This window comes from Cupressus sempervirens, chromosome 9 (genome assembly GCF_028749045.1).
Source record: "Cupressus sempervirens isolate cs-2001-9-10 chromosome 9, ASM2874904v1, whole genome shotgun sequence".
Classification (NCBI taxonomy): domain Eukaryota; kingdom Viridiplantae; phylum Streptophyta; class Pinopsida; order Cupressales; family Cupressaceae; genus Cupressus; species Cupressus sempervirens.
The window spans coordinates 200,593,327-200,600,413 of NC_143126.1; the positions used below are offsets into that span (position 1 = coordinate 200,593,327).

The window sequence follows — 7,087 nt, forward strand, 5'->3', positions numbered from 1 at the left end:
TCCTAGAGCTTATTTATAAATCAAAACTTATGAATATGAAGTTTTTTTTATTATTCTTTGAGAGCATGAAAAAATGAAGATATTATGATGATGAATTGGAGAGAGTGTCATTTTAATGATAACATATACAATGTAATAAAAGATAGAAACATTGTTACCAAAGCAAGAAAAAATTATGAAAGTTTATCATATCATTAATAGGGATACTAAGCCACAACTTAGGGCATGTGTGGGAGTAGAGAAATAAAACAAGAACAAATTCAAAATAAGGAAGATTCAAATCTCTGCAGTATGGTAGGGAGGAATATTCAGCTTCATAGGCTAAGTTGGCAAGGTTGGATATAGAAAGCCCAGCTAGAACAATCTTCAACAAATATCTAGGTTCTTTACTATCGTATGTGATATCATGTTTTTTTTTCTTTTACATCTGCAATTTCTAAACATAACTTTAAAATTAGTATGTTGTTGTATTATAGTTAATTTGGCTATCTTAAGATACAATTGTTCCATTACAAAATTTTGATTGATTGAATACAAAGGAGAGTTCTCTATACTATTATTTTTAGACCCCAATAGAGCATGTGAATGCATGTGTAGTTCATAATACTAGTGAACTCTTTAAACATTCTGAGAACATAAAAATAAAGAAAATAGAAAACACCACAATTCACCGTATAAGTCCATGACACTGCTAAACCTAGTTTAACCTATTAAATGTCCAAATTTCACGTAATTGATGGGAAACAATTTTCTTTTATTGAGCACGTTCTTATCTTTGAATTCCTATTGTAAAATTGGTGTCAGCCTATTTTGGATTGCAGTTATCTATATTTCTTTTTCAAGATTATTAATTAAATTTGTTTTCAATTGCATGAACGTTAAGAGTTTTGTAACTGTGTAGTAGCAATGTTATCTCCTTGTTTTGGTGACTCTTGTACAAAATAGGAACTTAAGTAAATTAAAAAATTGCTACAATGTTATCTCCTTATTTTGATGACTCGTGAACAAAAAATGAACTTAAGTAAATTAAACAATTTTTCATCCATTATTTGTCGCTATACATTTAAATGATTCTAAGATTTTCTAATTTCTACTCATTCAAGTTTCTATTTTAAAACTTGAACATTCATATTTTTATTTAACCTTGATGGGAAGCATGAGAATTCATATGTCATTAATCTTAGCAAATGATCATGCTAAGTTATTAATCCTTGCCTCTACTTGTGATAACTATTATTACAATGTAGACTATCAGATATGCAAGGTCCATAAAATTTCAAAACTTTACTAGTAAATATTAATAGAATATTATTTTTCTTTATAGTTCAGTCCTATGTGGATAATGGTGTGAATGTAATTTTAAAATAATTCCATGCTCTCTTGAAATTCTAATTTTTTCATTATAAATTTAAATGTTCTTGAACTAAATTAAAGGCATGATGCCTCTATATTTGTAGCCATCAATATACTTGCAATCAATAAATTTTATCACAATGAATTTGGAATTGTGCCTAGAACCTATCATTCTTACCTAAATTAGCTCACACGTGGGATAAGTTGTACAACTATATATATTGTAACCAGCTTGTTAATTCCTTTATCTATCACACAATTGTTGATCAATCTAAATGGTCAGTGCACATTCATCTTCTATGTAGTAATTTCCCTATTAATAGGGCTTCAATATTTTATAAAAGGCATTAAAAAAATTGTTCAAGTTTAAAAATGTTGAGACTATTGAATTCACAAATTAAATCTAACATTGTAAATTATATTTGAATCCTAATGCATTCATTTACCATCATATTGATCAAGTAGTGTAGTAGAAGGAATTATAGCAAAACTATAAATTGAATCACTTAGTGACAAGTTCACTGTATTAGACTGCATTCTTAGTAAGCTCAGAAACCCAATGAATAAAATACTCATTACATACCATATAAACACAAATTCTATGTTAAAAATAATATAATTGGAAATGCATTGTTTGCATACTGATTTCAATTATGGGTTACATCAAGAAAGTAGCTTCTATTAAATTCTAAAAGGTGGACTATATCCTCCATAGACTCTTGGGTTTCTCCCTCAAAATATAATCTCTCCTCCTCAAGAAAACCCAATCTCCCTTCCTACTATCAAGGCTTCCACAAAATTGTTATGCTAGCTCCATGCAAATGTATATCTTGTGGGATTTATTATGGAGATTCCCTTTTAACACAGGCCTCCCTCCTTTGCTATCCCAATGTTTCTCAACCATCATCCCTCATATCGAGTACAAGCTCATCTTTTCAAAAGAAATTCCATCCTAATAAAATTGACCCCAAAAAACCCCAACTAACTAACCACTAAATCTAAAACTGACTCAAAATGATTGCCTTGTATGGCATATGGAAATATGGACTAACGTAATAATGTAACATGGAGTTGATATCAAGAAGAATCAAAATGGCTTACTAAGCCATATTACAATGTAAATTAACCATCTAAAACTATGTAAATTACTCACAGCTTGGCCACACATCTCCTTCATGAAATGATGACTGTCCACTATGATACCTAACTTTAGAATATCGCTAGTTTTGTGATGCACCCACATCATCTTCATTTCATATTCATAGCTACTTCAAATTGCAAACTCCTCTTTGTTCTAGCAGATTTCATTTTAAATTCCATGAGATGATGGGTTCCTACATTGTGCATTTAACAAGAACAATGGTTATAGTGCTAAATAAAATATGTATCTTCAGATTGTTATGCAACATTGTTATGAAGCCACCACTTTTTATGAAAATGATGATGTGGCATAGTTTTTGATGACTTGTCACAACATATCATAGAGAATTTTTGTATTGCTTCTTTGAGATGTCAAGTTTCACCCATACTTATTATTCTAAAAAGTATTCAACTTTGAATTTTTTCTCAATATCTCTAAAGTTGTTCTTCATAGGCTATGTTAGGAATAGTCATTGATAATCTAATCAAATGATCATTGAGAGTGTTGCCTTTGACTTCTCAAGTTTGTTCATTGCAAATATTGGACTCACAATGGCTTCTTATATATTTTATTTCCACACTCCTCCAGTGACATTTCTTTGAATTTTAGTATATGTGTTACATTGTCCTTGATTATTGATCAATGGTCCATGATATTGTCTCACATAACTGTCACTTGGTATAGCATCTATAGAGTTTCCATGTAGGCTCCAGTAGTTATTCAATATATATATCATCATGCTTGAATGATCACACTAATCTAAATGACTCTTTTATAACACCTAATGTTTCATATTTATTGACCATTACTTTAAGTTCCAAATAGAAACTAGCATAGTAAAGAAATCATTTCAAATTTTGACTTTCTAGTTCAATTTTTGTCACAAATAATTTCATGCTTGTATATAGTTGAGGGGTGTGTTTACGCTCATGTTTATAATGTTTGGAAGTTGATCTAATTTCATAAGAGAATCTCCACTCCATTATTTTGATTTCCCAAGACCACAACATCTTGTTGCCCTTGTCAAACACCCCTCAATATATGTCAAAACATCATATGCTATAGGCTCTCTTGGTCCATCAAATTCTATACCTTCATAAAGATTGGGCTATGATACAATTTAAAATTTTTGAAATGAATGGTGTTCCAGAATATCATGATATTAATCACAATGATCAAGCCCTCCAAGGAATGTTGTAGCCTTTCATTATACAAATTAAATGTATTGCTTTTACTTGATCTTATCAGCAAGATGCACATATAATAGCCAAGAGAATAGGACTTCTGAAATCATAACTATTATCCATGTTCAATGATTTTTGACTTCATATGCTCTCATTACCTGCATACTTCAAATCCATGTTTCATGTTCAGACTGACACCATGTCAAGGCACATCAGCATTCAATGTTTCACTTTTATTTCTAGCCTCTAGTTTTTCCTTCTTTGTGCTACAATTATTATGTTCACCAAAAAAGTGTTAAGCTTTCCCTTAAAGATCTTATCACCATTTGTCCCTCAACTTCATGATGAGAAGTTGATGCCTCAGATTTTGTCCCAACTACATGTGATACATAAGGCATGAAGCATTGGAATAGTCCTAGATAATCCACTGTGGCATTCTCCTCATCATCACTTATAGTGTCTTGAGGTATGTTTTTTGAATATAAGTAGTGGACAAGATATAGATCTGATTTTCTATCATTTGACATTTTAGATATGAAATCTTAACACATTGGTAAGAATATTCAGATTTTAAAAATGAATGGTTGTATATTTAGTTAAGTTGTTATATTTATTGATATATGCATTATATTTCCATGATTTATCTTCAAAATTAGTCCTATTTCAATAAAAATATGTTTGATGCTACCAAGATTTTACATGAAATTCAATCATCATATGTTATTTATATTTCAAGATAGTGTTAAAACATCTTGAAATTGAAACTTTCCAGCCATTATGATTAATAGTATAAGATTTTTATTCCTGTGCATTAGTACTTTTTGTATGATAGAAAGGGTTATATACTATAATTTTCCTTGCAAAAATTACAAATTCTTGGTCTTTTATTTGGAAAAATATGTACCACTAGTCATTGCTTGGTGCATGGTAGATAGGATTATATCATGTGTAATTTCCCTTGTGATAATTGTATAATATTGATCTTTTGTTTCAAAATATCTGTACCACTAGTAATTTCTTGCAACCTTTCATCCATTCAATTTGGGCATGAGATGCCCATTAGGACTCTACATTCCATTTCCCTCTATTTCTACTATCACTTATTTCATCGAGTGGATGGTACCCTAATTCACCATGGTAGTGAAAAGCAGTAGAACCAATTCATAGTTTTAAATAAGTTTTTAGCATTGGGATTCAATGATTGAATGAGTTGAATGTGTTAAAATGATTTACAAGATCAAGAATTGTAGTCAAATGATGTAAAAGTAAAACTCCGTAAATATTCCACTTTTTCTCTTGGTCCATATTTGGCTAGAAGCCAGTGAAGCATGGAGGGAAGATGAATTAGTTTGGACCAAGAAAACATGCTAATGGTTAGTGTAACTTTCATGGGAACCATTATAGTGGACTATCATATTGTTATAGTCTCTAGAGTAGGAAAGCTTTGACATGAAAAAATTCAAGTGGCTACAGATTACTTAGACTCAAGGTCTACTTCTTTTCAAAACCATAGTGAATCAGGTTCCCATCCACTTGAAGAATAAGTGATAGTATAAATACTAAGATGGGAGATTCAAGACTCTCTTATGTTGAAATGGCTAGGAGCATTGTTGAGGAAAATCAAAAGGCAATATTGGTGCATCTAGGAATGATTCATGATGAGGTACATCAAGAGACTTCCTTGAATAAGTTGGAATATGAAATCAATGGTTATGGATAAGCCATCTTTGAGTTGAATGGTGATGAGAAAGTTTTGTGAACCCTTAGGGTAAAAAACCCTATGAGTGTTTTCATTAGGTTAGATGATTCACTAATCTATGCAGAGCAGGAAAGAGATGCATTAAAAAATCACAAAAATATTTTCTTTTACAATGGTAGGGATGCCAATGAAAATTATGATTATGAAGAGGACTTTTATTTTATTGGTAATGAAGGATATTACTTAGACCATTCTAAAAATCCAAAACATTAGGTAAAACTAGACATCATGATTATGGTTTATCCATTGCATTTTTCAAAAAAGATGGTCAAGGAAGTTTCTATTAACTATTGTGAAAAGATGGATAGACCCTATAATAACATTACAATAATTAGACTTCTAAGGCCTACTCTGATGGAAAAATAATTTTATTTGCAAAGGTTTTTAAATGGTAAATAATACTCAAGTGGAGATGACATTTATATAAAAGAAAATAATGTGTTCAGTAATGGAAATGGAGAACCAACTGCATATTCTAACAAAGGAGAAGACAAAATACAACTAGAAAATTAAAGCATTTATAAATTGGAAGATATGTTAGACTCAGGATATGAAGATGATACTGATAGTGGTATGAATATTGATGATCCTAACGTATTGCCCATGATAACACCTACAGATGAAGAATCTTGGACTGAAGGATTAGAATGTGATAATGACTTAATTAATTCATCAATATAAAATCTTGAGACTCTTAGTATTAAATTTATATCTAATTATGGCAATTAGTCTACTATCAGGGTGTAATATTTTCAGCAAGACAAAACCCCTCCCTTGAAATAAACTAATTCCAACAATAGCTAGAGAAATTAAATTATGGCCTACTATAGAGTACAAATCAAACCCTCATCAAATGTTAGGTGAACAAAAAGGATAAAATAAATTTTTGGAAAATGCAAATACCCTCATGTTTGTTTTCGTTGCTAGCCAAACAATATGAAGCAGATAAAAAGAACATATGAGTTATGGCCTATGTAATAAGGAGAAAACCATTGAAGTGAATTTCTTATAACTTAAAACTAAAGCATATGTAAAGTGTTTTAAACAATTTTCCAAGCATATATTACAGATAATACTATAAGCTATGGCAGCTTGCAATATAGGCTTGAAATTCTCAAAAATAAAGTAAACAATGCATCAATATGACCAAAGGATGAAATTTGAAGGGTTTTTCACCATATAAAGCCCCAAATGACCAAGTGTATATAGAGAAAGAGAGACGTGACTTTGAAAACTCAATTGGAGTTCATTCAAAATTTATAGAGAAGAAAAAAACACTTTTTATGGTATTATAACAACATAGCTCTATCTTATCCCCAGAATACAAACAAAGAAGCTTGAAGTACCTATAGATGTTAGTGTCTTGTGAGATTTTTTTCAAAATAATTTGTTATATTTAGGGTCTCAAATTGGGATTTTTTTATAGCTCTGAGGTACAAGAACAGATACCCAGAAAGTTGGCTCACTGCACTAGTTGGCTAGATACCACAGTACTTAACTATCAAAATAGCAGGAAGTGACAAAGGGGATCAAATTTTTTTTGTTTTAGAAGTGGTAGATGAAATATGTGGGTTGTGCCACTCATTTTTTCTTTTGATTTTGATTTTTTCCTTTTTCTTTTTAATTTAATACAATTAAAATAATTTAAGG

At 30.5% G+C, this 7,087-nt stretch overlaps 1 pseudogene; it reads left to right on the top strand.

The window, feature by feature from the left end:
- Nucleotides 1-4,990: 4,990 nt before the first annotated feature.
- LOC149538178 (uncharacterized) lies at nt 4,991-6,184 on the top strand (annotated as a pseudogene).
- The last annotated feature ends 903 nt before the right edge of the window (nt 6,185-7,087 follow it).